This window comes from Arachis hypogaea, chromosome 19 (assembly GCF_003086295.3).
Source record: "Arachis hypogaea cultivar Tifrunner chromosome 19, arahy.Tifrunner.gnm2.J5K5, whole genome shotgun sequence".
NCBI lineage: Eukaryota > Viridiplantae > Streptophyta > Magnoliopsida > Fabales > Fabaceae > Arachis > Arachis hypogaea.
In genome coordinates this window covers 47,316,865-47,328,761 of record NC_092054.1, presented here as the reverse complement: position 1 = coordinate 47,328,761, position 11,897 = coordinate 47,316,865, and the positions used below count along the sequence as shown (strand labels likewise).

The following is an 11,897-nucleotide window of genomic DNA, read 5'->3' as shown; positions in this document are numbered from 1 at the left end:
GGAAATTGGTTTTGAATTTTGAAGGTAGGTGGAGTTTATGAGGTAGGTTTATGGGGAAGAGTGGATGGATGTGAGTGGTGAAGAGATGATGGGGAGGAGAGATTGAGGTGATTGGTGAAGGGTTTTTGGGGAAGAGTGTTTATGGGGTTGTGTGAAAGAGAGTGGTGAGAAGAAGTGAGTGGAGGTAGGTGGGGATCCTGTGGGGTCCACAGATCCTGAAGTGTCAAGGCATTTACATCCCTGCACCATTAGGCATGTAAAAATGCCTTTGTATCCAACTCTGGGCATTCAGCGCCAGGTTGGTGGCCATTTTGGGCGTTGAACGCCCATTTGTGTGCCATTTCTGGCGTTGAACGCCAGAACCATGCCTGTTCTGGCGTTCAGCGCCCAGAAGCTGCCCATTTTGGGCGTTCAGCGCCAGAACCATGCTCTGTTCTGGCGCTGAACGCCAGACAGATGCTCCTCCAGGGTGTGATTTTTCTTCTTGCTGTTTTTGATTCCGTTTTCAATTTTTCTATTTATTTTGTGACTCCACATGATCATGAACCTAAGAAAACATGAAAAACAATAAAAATAAGAATTAGATAAACATTGGGTTGCCTCCCAACAAGCGCTTCTTTAATGTCAATAGCTTGACAGTGGACTCTCATGGAGCCTCACAGATGTGCAGAGCTTTGTTGAGACTTTTACCACACCAAACTTAGAGTTTGGATATGGGAGTTCAACACCAAACTTAGAGTTTGGTTGTGGCCTCCCAACACCAAACTTAGAGTTTGACTGTGGGGGATTTGGTTGACTCTGCTTTGAGAGAAGCTTTTCAAGCTTCCTCTCCATGGTTGCAGAGGGAGATCCTTGAGTTTTGAATACAAGGGAGTTCTCATTCCATTGAAGGACTATTTCACCTCTGTCAACATCAATCACAGCTCTTGCTGTGGCTAGGAAAGGTCTTCCTAGGATGATGGATTCATCCTCTTCCTTTCCAGTATCCAGGACTATGAAATCAGCAGGGATGTAAAGGCCCTCAACCTTTACTAACACGTCCTCTACTTGTCCATAAGCCTGTCTTCTTGAGCTGTCTGCCATCTCTAATGAGATTTTAGCAGCTTGCACCCCATAGATTCCCAGTTTCTCTATTACAGAGAGGGGCATGAGGTTTATTCCTGAACCAAGGTCACACAGAGCCTTAAAGATCATGGTGCCTATGGTACAGGGTATTATGAACTTTCCAGGATCCTGTCTCTTCTGAGGCAATGTCAGTTGATCCAGATCACTTAGTTCATTGATGAACAAGGGAGGTTCAACTTCCCAAGCATCAATGCCAAACAATTTGGCATTCAGCTTCATGATTGCACCAAGAAACTTGGCAGTTTTCTCTTTAGTGACATCCTCATTCTTTTCAGAAGAGGAATACTCATCAGAGCTCATGAAGGGCATAAGGAGGTTCAATTGAATCTCTATGGTCTCTAGATGAGCCTCAGAGTCCTTTGGTTCCCCAGAGGGAAGCTCCTTATTGATCACTGGACGTCCCAGGAGGTCCTCCTCCTTGGGATTCACGTCCTCTCCTCTCCTCAGAGGTTTGGCCATGGCGCTTATGTCAATGGCCTTGCACTCTCCTTTTGGGTTCTCTTCTGTATTGCTTGGGAGAGTACTAGGAGGGATTTCAGTGATCCTTTTACTCAGCTGGCCCACTTGTGCTTCCAGATTTCTAATGGAAGACCTTGTTTCATTCATGAAACTTACAGTGGCCTTAGATAGATCAGAGACTAGATTTGCTAAATTAAAAGCATTTTGTTCAGAGTTCTCTGTCTGTTGCTGAGTTGATGATGGAAAAGGTTTGCTATTGCTAAACCTGTTTCTTCCACCATTATTAAAGCCTTGTTGGGGCTTTTGATCCTTCCATGAGAAATTTGGATGATTTCTCCATGTTGAGTTATAGGTGTTTCCATAAGGTTCACCTAAGTAATTTACCTCTGCTATTGCAGGGTTCTCAGGATCATAGGCTTCTTCTTCAGAAGATGCCTCTTGAGTACTGTTGGATGCAGCTTGCATTCCATGCAGACTCTGAGAAATCATATTGACTTGCTGAGTCAATATTTTATTCTGAGCCAATATGGCATTTAGAGTATCAACTTCAAGAACTCCCTTCTTCATAGGCGTCCCATTACTCATAGGATTCCTTTCAGAAGTGTACATGAACTAGTTATTAGCAACCATGTCAATGAGTTCTTGAGCTTCTGCAGGCGTTTTCTTTAGGTGAATGGATCCACCTGCAGAAGTATCCAATGACATCTTTGATAACTCAGATAAACCATCATAGAATATATCCAGGATGGTCCATTCTGAAAGCATGTCAGAAGGACACTTTTTGGTCAACTGTTTGTATCTTTCCCAAGCTTCATAGAGGGATTCACCTTCTTTCTGTCTGAAGGTTTGAACATCAGCTCTAAGCTTGCTCAGCTTTTGAGGAGGAAAGTACTTGGCTAAGAAAGCCGTGACCAGCTTATCCCAAGAGTTCATGCTGTCTTTGGGTTGAGAATCCAACCATAATCTAGCTCTGTCTCTTATAGCAAAAGGGAAAAGCATGAGCCTGTAGACTTCAGGATCTACTCCATTAGTCTTAACAGTATCACATATCTGCAAGAATTCAGTTAAGAACTGAAAAGGATCTTCAGATGGAAGTCCATGAAACTTGCAGTTCTGCTGCATTAGAGAAACTAATTGAGGTTTCAGCTCAAAGTTGTTTGCTCCAATGGCAGGAATGGAGATGCTTCTTCCATGTAAATTGGAATTAGGTGCAGTAAAGTCACCAAGCATCTTCCTTACATTATCATTATTTTCGGCTTCCATCTCCTCTGCCTGTTCGAAAATTTCTGAAAGGTTATCTCTGGATTGTTGTATTTTAGCTTTTCTTAATTTTCTCTTCAGAGTCCTTTCAGGTTCTGGATCTGCTTCCACAAGAATGTTCTTATCCTTGCTCCTGCTCATATGACAAAGAAGAAGGCACAGAAAAATAATAATAATAATAGAGATCCTTTGTGATGTAAAGGAAGAAACACAACTGTACGGATGGAAGAGATGTGAGATGAGATGTTAGGATATGAATGAATAAATAGAATGAGATAGGGGAGGGATAATTTTCGAAAATTATTTTGAAAAAGAGTTAGTGATTTTCGAAAATGGTTTTTGAAAAATGTTAGTAATTTTCGAAAATTTTTGAAATCAAAAATAAAAATAAAAATAATTAGTTAATTAAAAAGAAATTTTTGAAAAAGGGGGAGATATTTTCGAAAATTAGAAAGAGAGAATTAGTTAGGTGGTTTTGAAAAAGTTAAGAAACAAACAAAAAGTTAGTTAGTTAGTTGAAACAAATTTTGAAAACCAATTTTGAAAAGATAAGTAGTTAGGAGGTTAGAAAAGATATTTTGAAAAGATATTTTTGAAAAAGATAAGATAAGAAGATATTTTTGAAAAGATATGATAAAATTAGTTTTGAAAAAGATTTGATTTTTAAAATCACAATTAATGACTTGATTCATAAGAAATCATAAGATATGATTCTAGAACTTAAAGTTTGAATCTTTCTTAACAAGCAAGTAACAAACTTCAAATTTTTGAATCAAAACATTAATTGATTATGTTATTTTCGAAAATTTGGTATAAAAATAAGAAAAAGATTTTTGAAAAATATTTTTTTGGAATTTTCGAAAATAACTAAGAATTTTGAAAAAGATTTGATTTTTGAAAAAGGATTTTGAAAAAGATAAGATTTTCAAATTGAAAATTTGATTTGACTCATGAGAAACAACTTAATTTTTAAAAATTTTTGAAAAAGTCAACTCAATTTTCGAATTTGATGAGAGAAAAAGGGAAAGATATTTTTTTGATTTTTGAATTTTTATGATGAGAGAGAAAAACACAAACAAAATGCAATGCATGAAATTTTTAGATCAAAACATGTGATGCATGCAAGAATGCTATGAATGTCAAGATGAACACCAAGAACACTTTGAATGTCATGATGAACATCAAGAACATATTTTTGAAAAATTTTTAATGCAAAGAAAACATGCAAGACACCAAACTTAGAATTCTCTAATGCTTAGGCACTAAGAATTCAAGAATGCATATGATAAACATGAAAAGACACAAAACAAAAAAATCATCAAGATCAAACAAGAAGACTTACCAAGAACAACTTGAAGATCATGAAGAACACTATGAATGCATGATATTTTCGAAAAAATGCAGGATGCATATGCAAGTGACACCAAACTTATGATGTGACTCAAGGCTCAAACAAGAAACACAAAATATTTTTTTGATTTTTATGATTTTCTAAATTTTTTTGGATTTTTTCGAAAATTATATGAAAAAGATAAAATAAGGATTCCAAAATTTTTAATATGAATTCCAGGAATCTTGCATTGTTATTCTAAAGCTTCAGTCCAGGAATTAGACATGGCTCACTAGCCAGCCAAGCTTTCAAAGAAAGCTCCAGTCCAAAACACTAGACATGGCCAATGGCCAGCCAAGCTTCAGCAGGTGATCATGGATCAGCAGCAGGTGGATGAGCAACAACTAATTTGCTCTTGATAACAAATTGCAAGCCTCAGTCCAAATGAATTTAGACATGGCTTTACAGCCAGCCAGGCTTCACATGCTTCATGAAACACTAGAATTCATTCTTAAAAATTTTGAATAAATTTTTGAAAACATTTTTTTTTTCGAAAACAGAAGAGAGAATTTTGAAAATATTTTTGAAAAATTTTTGAAAAGAAAACGAAAAGAAAGTTATCCAATCTGAGCAACAAGATAAGCCGTTAGTTGTCCAAACTCGAACAATCCCCGGTAACGGCGCCAAAAACTTGGTGCACAAAATTGTGATCTCCAGGCTCGAACAAATCCTGGTAATGGCTCCAAAGCTTGGTGCTCTGATCTTAATTCATGATTGTCACAACTTCGATACAACTAACCAGCAAGTGCACTGGGTCGTCCAAGTAATACCTTACGTGAGTAAGGGTCGAATCCCACGGAGATTGTTGGTATGAAGCAAGCTATGGTCACCTTGTAAATCTCAGTCAGGCAGATGTAAAGTGATAATGGTGTTTTCGAATTTAATATAATAAAATAGGGATAGAGATACTTATGTAAATCATTGGTAGGAATTTCAGATAAGCGAATGGAGATGCTTTTCGTTCCTCTGAACCTCTGCTTTCCTGCTATCTTCATCCAATCAGTCTTACTCCTTTCCATGGCTGGCTTTATGCAAGGGCATCACCGTTGTCAGTGGCTACATCCCCTCCTCTCAGTGAATAATATGCTCACGCACCCTGTCACGGCACGGCTATTCATCTGTCGGTTCTCGATCATGCTGGAATAGGATTCACCCTCCTTTTGCGTCTGTCACTAACGCCCAGCACTCGCGAGTTTGAAGCTCGTCACAGTCATTCAATCATTGAATCCTACTCAGAATACCACAGACAAGGTTTAGACCTTCCGGATTCTCTTGAATGCCGCCATCATTCTAGCTTACGCCACGAAGATTCTGGTTAGGAGATCTAAGAGATACTCATTCTAGCTTAATTCATGTAGAACAGAAGTGTTTATCAGGCACGCGTTCATAGGGGAGAATGGTGATGAGCGTCACACATAATCATCACCTTCATCACGTTCTTGGGTGCGAATGGATATCTTAGAAGCGAAATAAGAAGAATTGAATAGAAAACAGTAGTACTTTGCATTAATCTTTGAGGAACAGCAGAGCTCCACACCTTAATCTATGGAGTGTAGAAACTCTACCGTATGAAAATACATAGGTGAAAGGTCCAGGCATGGCCGAATGGCCAGCCCCTCTGATCTAAGAACCAGGCGTCCAAAGATGGTCAAAAAGACGTAAGATGGTCTAAAGACGCCTAATACACTAGTAAAAGGTCCTATTTATAATAAACTAGCTACTAGGGTTTACATGAGTAAGTAATTGATGCATAAATCCACTTCCTGGGCCCACTTGGTGTGTGTTTGGGCTGAGCCTGAGTGTTGCACGTGCAGAGGCCATTTGTGGAGTTGAACGCCAGTTTCTGTGCCAGTTTGGGCGTTCAACTCTGGTTTTGGATCCTTTTCTGGCGCTGGACGCCAGATTTGGGCAGAAGGCTGGCGTTGAACGCCAGTTTACGTCGTCAATTCTTGGCCAAAGTATGGACTATTATATATTGCTGGAAAGCCCTGGATGTCTACCTTCCAACGCAATTAGAAGTGCGCCATTTCGAGTTCTGTAGCTCCAGAAAATCCATTTTGAGTGCAGGGAGGTCAGAATCCAACAGCATCAGCAGTCCTTTTTCAACCTCTGAATCTGATTTCTGCTCAAATCCCTCAATTTCAATCAGAAAATACCTGAAATCACAGAAAAATACACAAACTCATAGTAAAGTCCAGAAATGTGAATTTAACATAAAAACTAATGAAAACATCCCTAAAAGTGACTAGATCTTACTAAAAACATACTTAAAAACAATGTCAAAAAGCGTATAAATTATCCGCTCATCACAACACCAAACTTAAATTGTTGCTTGTCCCCAAGCAACTGAAAATCAAATAGGATAAAAAGAAGAGAATATACTATAAATTCCAAACTATCAATGAAACATAGCTGTAATCATATGAGCGGGACTTATAGCTTTTTGCCTCTTGAATAGTTTTGGCATCTCACTTTATCCATTGAGGTTTAGAATGATTGGCATCTATAGGAACTTCAGATTTCGAATAGTGTTATTGACTCTCCTAGTTCAGTATGATGATTCTTGAACACAGCTTCTTTATGAGTCTTGGCCGTGGCCCTAAGCACTTTGTTTTCCAGTGTTACCACCGGATACATAAATGCCATAGACACATAATTGGGTGAACCTTTTCAGATTGTGACTCAGCTTTGCTAAAGTCCCCAATTAGAGGTGTCCAGGGTTCTTAAGCACACTCTTTGTTTTTGCTTTGGACCTTGACTTTAACCGCTCAGTCTCAAGTTTTCACTTGACACCTACACGCCACAAGCACATGGTTAGGGACAGCTTGGTTTAGCCGCTTAGACCAGGTTTCTATTCCTTTAGGCCCTCCTATCCACTGATGCTCAAAGCCTTGGGATCCTTTTTATTTGCCCTTGCCTTTTGGTTTTAAGGGTTATTGGCTTTTTCTGCTTGCTTTTTCTTGCTCTTTCTATTTTTTTTTTGCAAGCTTTATTCTTTGCTGCTTTTTCTTGCTTCAAGAATCATTTTTATGATTTTTCAGATTATCAAATAACATGTCTCCTAGTCATCATTCTTTCAGGAGCCAACATATTTAACATTCTTAAACAACAACTTCAAAAGACATATGCACTGTTCAAGCATACATTCAGAAAACAAGAAGCATTGTCACCACATTAATATAATTAAGCTAAGTTCAAGGATAAATTCGAAACTCATGTACTTCTTATTCTTTTGAATTAAAACATTTTTCATTTAAGAGAGGTGATGGATTCATAGGACATTCATATCTTTAAGACAAAGTTACTAACTACTAATGATCATGTAATGAAGGCACAAACATAGATAAGCACATAACATAGAAAACGAAAAATAGAGGAAATAAGAACAAGGAATGAATCCACCTTAGTGATGGTGGCGTTTCCTTCTTGAGGAACCAATAATGTCCTTGAGCTCTTCTATGTCTCTTCCTTGTCTTTGTTGCTCCTCCCTCATTGCTTTTTGATCTTCTCTTATTTCATGAAGCATGATGGAGTGCTCTTGATGTTCCACCCTTAGTTGTCCCATATTGGAACTCAATTCTTCTAGGGAGGTGTTGATGTGCTCCCAATAGTTATGTGGAGGAAAGTGCATTTGAGGCATTTCCGGAATCTCATGGTGATGAGCTTCTTGCGCCTCTTGAGCTCCATGATTGGGCTCTCTTGCTTGCTCCATCTTCTTCTTAGTGATGGGCTTTTCCTCTTTAATGAGGATATCTCCCTCTATGTCAATTCCAGCTGAATTGCATAGGTGGCAAATGAGGTGAGGGAAGGCTAACCTTGCCATGGTGGAGGACTTGTCAGCCACCTTGTAGAGTTCTTGAGGTATAATCTCATGAACTTCCACCTCTTCTCCAATCATGATGCTATGGATCATGATGGCCCGGTCTATAGTAACTTCAGACCGGTTGCTAGTGGGAATGATTGAGCATTGAATAAACTCCAACCATCCTCTAGCTATAGGCTTGAGGTCCAATCTTCTTAGTTGAACCGGCTTGCCTTTGGAGTCAATCTTCCATTGAGCTCCTTCTACACATATGTCCATAAGGACTTGGTCCAACCTTTGATCAAAGTTGACTCTCCTTGTGTAGGGGCGTGCATTCTCTTCCATGTATGGCAAGTTGAACGCCAACCTCACATTTTCCGGACTAAAATCTAAGTATTTCCCCCGAACCATTATAACATAGTTCTTTGGATCCGGGTTCTTACTTTGATCATGGTTCTTGGTGATCCATGCATTGGCATAGAACTCTTGAACCATTAGGATGCCGACTTGTTGGATGGGGTTTGTTAGAACTTCCCAACCTCTTCTTTGAATTTCATATCGGATCTCCGGATACTCATTTCTTTTGAGTTTAAAAGGGACCTCAGGGATCACCTTTTTCTTGGCCACAACATCATAGAAGTGGTCTTGATGGACTTTGGAGACGAATCTTTCCATCTCCCATGACTCGGATGTGGAAGCTCTTGTCTTTCCTTTCCCTTTTCTAGAGGATTCTCCGGTCTTAGGTGCCATCAATGGTAATGGAAAAACAAAAAGCTTATGCTTTTACCACACCAAACTTAGAATATTGGTCGCCCTCGAGCAATAAACAAAAGAGTAGAAGAAGAAGAAGAAATAAAGGAAAGGGAGAGGGTGATGTGGTTCGGCCAAGAAGGGTATAGAGGGGTTGTGTTGTGTGAATTTGATGAAGAATGGAGGGCTTTATATAGGGAAGGGAGGGGGGTTAAGGTTCGGCCATATGGGTGGGTTTGGGTGGGAAATTGGTTTTGAATTTTGAAGGTAGGTGGAGTTTATGAGGTAGGTTTATGGGGAAGAGTGGATGGATGTGAGTGGTGAAGAGATGATGGGAGGAGAGATTGAGGTGATTGGTGAAGGGTTTTTGGGGAAGAGTGTTTATGGGGTTGTGTGAAATAGAGTGGTGAGAAGAAGTGAGTGGAGGTAGGTGGGGATCCTGTGGGGTCCACAGATCCTGAGTGGATCCTGTGGGGTCCACAGATCCTGAGTGGATCCTGTGGGATCCACAGATCCTGAGGTGTCAAGGCATTTACATCCCTGCACCATTAGGCATGTAAAAATGCCTTTGTATCCAACTTTGGGCGTTCAGCGCCAGGTTGGTGGCCATTTTGGGCGTTCAACGCCCATTTGTGTGCCATTTCTGGCGTTGAACGCCAGAACCATGCCTGTTCTGGCGTTCAGCGCCCAGAAGCTGCCCATTTTGGGCGTTCAGCGCCAGAACCATGCTCTGTTCTGGCGCTGAACGCCAAACAGATGCTCCTCCAGGGTGTGATTTTTCTTCTTGCTGTTTTTGATTCTGTTTTCAATTTTTCTATTTATTTTGTGACTCCACATGATCATGAACCTAAGAAAACATGAAAAACAATAAAAATAAGAATTAGATAAACATTGGGTTGCCTCCCAACAAGCGCTTCTTTAATGTCAATAGCTTGACAGTGGGCTCTCATGGAGCCTCACAGATATGCAGAGCTTTGTTGAGACTTTTACCACACCAAACTTAGAGTTTGGATATGGGAGTTCAACACCAAACTTAGAGTTTGGTTGTGGCCTCCCAACACCAAACTTAGAGTTTGACTGTGGGGGCTTTGGTTGACTCTGCTTTGAGAGAAGCTTTTCAAGCTTCCTCTCCATGGTTGCAGAGGGAGATCCTTGAGTTTTGAATACAAGGGAGTTCTCATTCCATTGAAGGACTATTTCACCTCTGTCAACATCAATCACAGCTCTTGCTGTGGCTAGGAAAGGTCTTCCTAGGATGATGGATTCATCCTCTTCCTTTCCAGTATCCAGGACTATGAAATCAGCAGGGATGTAAAGGCCCTCAACCTTTACTAACACGTCCTCTACTTGTCCATAAGCCTGTCTTCTTGAGCTGTCTGCCATCTCTAATGAGATTTTAGCAGCTTGCACCCCATAGATTCCCAGTTTCTCTATTACAGAGAGGGGCATGAGGTTTATTCCTGAACCAAGGTCACACAGAGCCTTAAAGATCATGGTGCCTATGGTACAGGGTATTATGAACTTTCCAGGATCCTGTCTCTTCTGAGGCAATGTCAGTTGATCCAGATCACTTAGTTCATTGATGAACAAGGGAGGTTCAACTTCCCAAGCATCAATGCCAAACAATTTGGCATTCAGCTTCATGATTGCACCAAGAAACTTGGCAGTTTGCTCTTCAGTGACATCCTCATTCTTTTCAGTGATCCTTTTACTCAGCTGGCCCACTTGTGCTTCCAGATTTCTAATGGAAGACCTTGTTTCATTCATGAAACTTACAGTGGCCTTAGATAGATCAGAGACTAGATTTGCTAAATTAGAAGCATTTTGTTCAGAGTTCTCTGTCTGTTGCTGAGTTGATGATGGAAAAGGTTTGCTATTGCTAAACCTGTTTCTTCCACCATTATTAAAGCCTTGTTGGGGCTTTTGATCCTTCCATGAGAAATTTGGATGATTTCTCCATGTTGAGTTATAGGTGTTTCCATAAGGTTCACCTAAGTAATTTACCTCTACTATTGCAGGGTTCTCAGGATCATAGGCTTCTTCTTCAGAAGATGCCTCTTGAGTACTGTTGGATGCAGCTTGCATTCCATGCAGACTCTGAGAAATCATATTGACTTGCTGAGTCAATATTTTATTCTGAGCCAATATGGCATTCAGAGTATCAACTTCAAGAACTCCCTTCTTCATAGGCGTCCCATTACTCATAGGATTCCTTTCAGAAGTGTACATGAACTGGTTATTAGCAACCATGTCAATGAGTTCTTGAGCTTCTGCAGGCGTTTTCTTTAGGTGAATGGATCCACCTGCAGAAGTATCCAATGACATCTTTGATAACTCAGATAAACCATCATAGAATATATCCAGGATGGTCCATTCTGAAAGCATGTCAGAAGGACACTTTTTGGTCAACTGTTTGTATCTTTCCCAAGCTTCATAGAGGGATTCACCTTCTTTCTGTCTGAAGGTTTGAACATCAGCTCTAAGCTTGCTCAGCTTTTGAGGAGGAAAGTACTTGGCTAAGAAAGCCGTGACCAGCTTATCCCAAGAGTTCATGCTGTCTTTGGGTTGAGAATCCAACCATAATCTAGCTCTGTCTCTTATAGCAAAAGGGAAAAGCATGAGCCTGTAGACTTCAGGATCTACTCCATTAGTCTTAACAGTATCACATATCTGCAAGAATTCAGTTAAGAACTGAAAAGGATCTTCAGATGGAAGTCCATGAAACTTGCAGTTCTGCTGCATCAGAGAAACTAGCTGAGGTTTCAGCTCAAAATTGTTTGCTCCAATGGTAGGAATGGAGATGCTTCTTCCATGTAAATTGGAATTAGGTGCAGTAAAGTCACCAAGCATTCTCCTTGCATTATTATTATTTTCGGCTGCCATCTCCTCTTCCTGTTCGAAAATTTCTGAAAGGTTCCTCTGGATTGCTATAATTTAGCTTCTCTTAATTTCCTCTTCAGAGTCCTTTCAGGTTCTGGATCTGCTTCAACAAGAATATTCTTGTCCTTGCTCCTGCTCATATGACAAAGAAGAGGGCACAGAAAAAATAATAATAATAATAATAATAGGGGTCCTTTATACCACAGTATAGAGGTCCTTGTGTGAGTAGAA

General features: G+C 40.0%; 2 non-coding genes across 2 annotated transcripts; both read left to right on the top strand.

The window, feature by feature from the left end:
- The first annotated feature begins 2,343 nt into the window (after nt 1–2,343).
- Nucleotides 2,344–2,451, top strand: LOC112780697 (small nucleolar RNA R71). The gene has a single exon (XR_003191515.1). It is a non-coding gene; the product is annotated as a small nucleolar RNA R71 (small nucleolar RNA).
- An 8,714-nt stretch (nt 2,452–11,165) lies between these two features.
- Nucleotides 11,166–11,273, top strand: LOC112780696 (small nucleolar RNA R71). The gene has a single exon (XR_003191514.1). It is a non-coding gene; the product is annotated as a small nucleolar RNA R71 (small nucleolar RNA).
- Nucleotides 11,274–11,897: the final 624 nt, after the last annotated feature.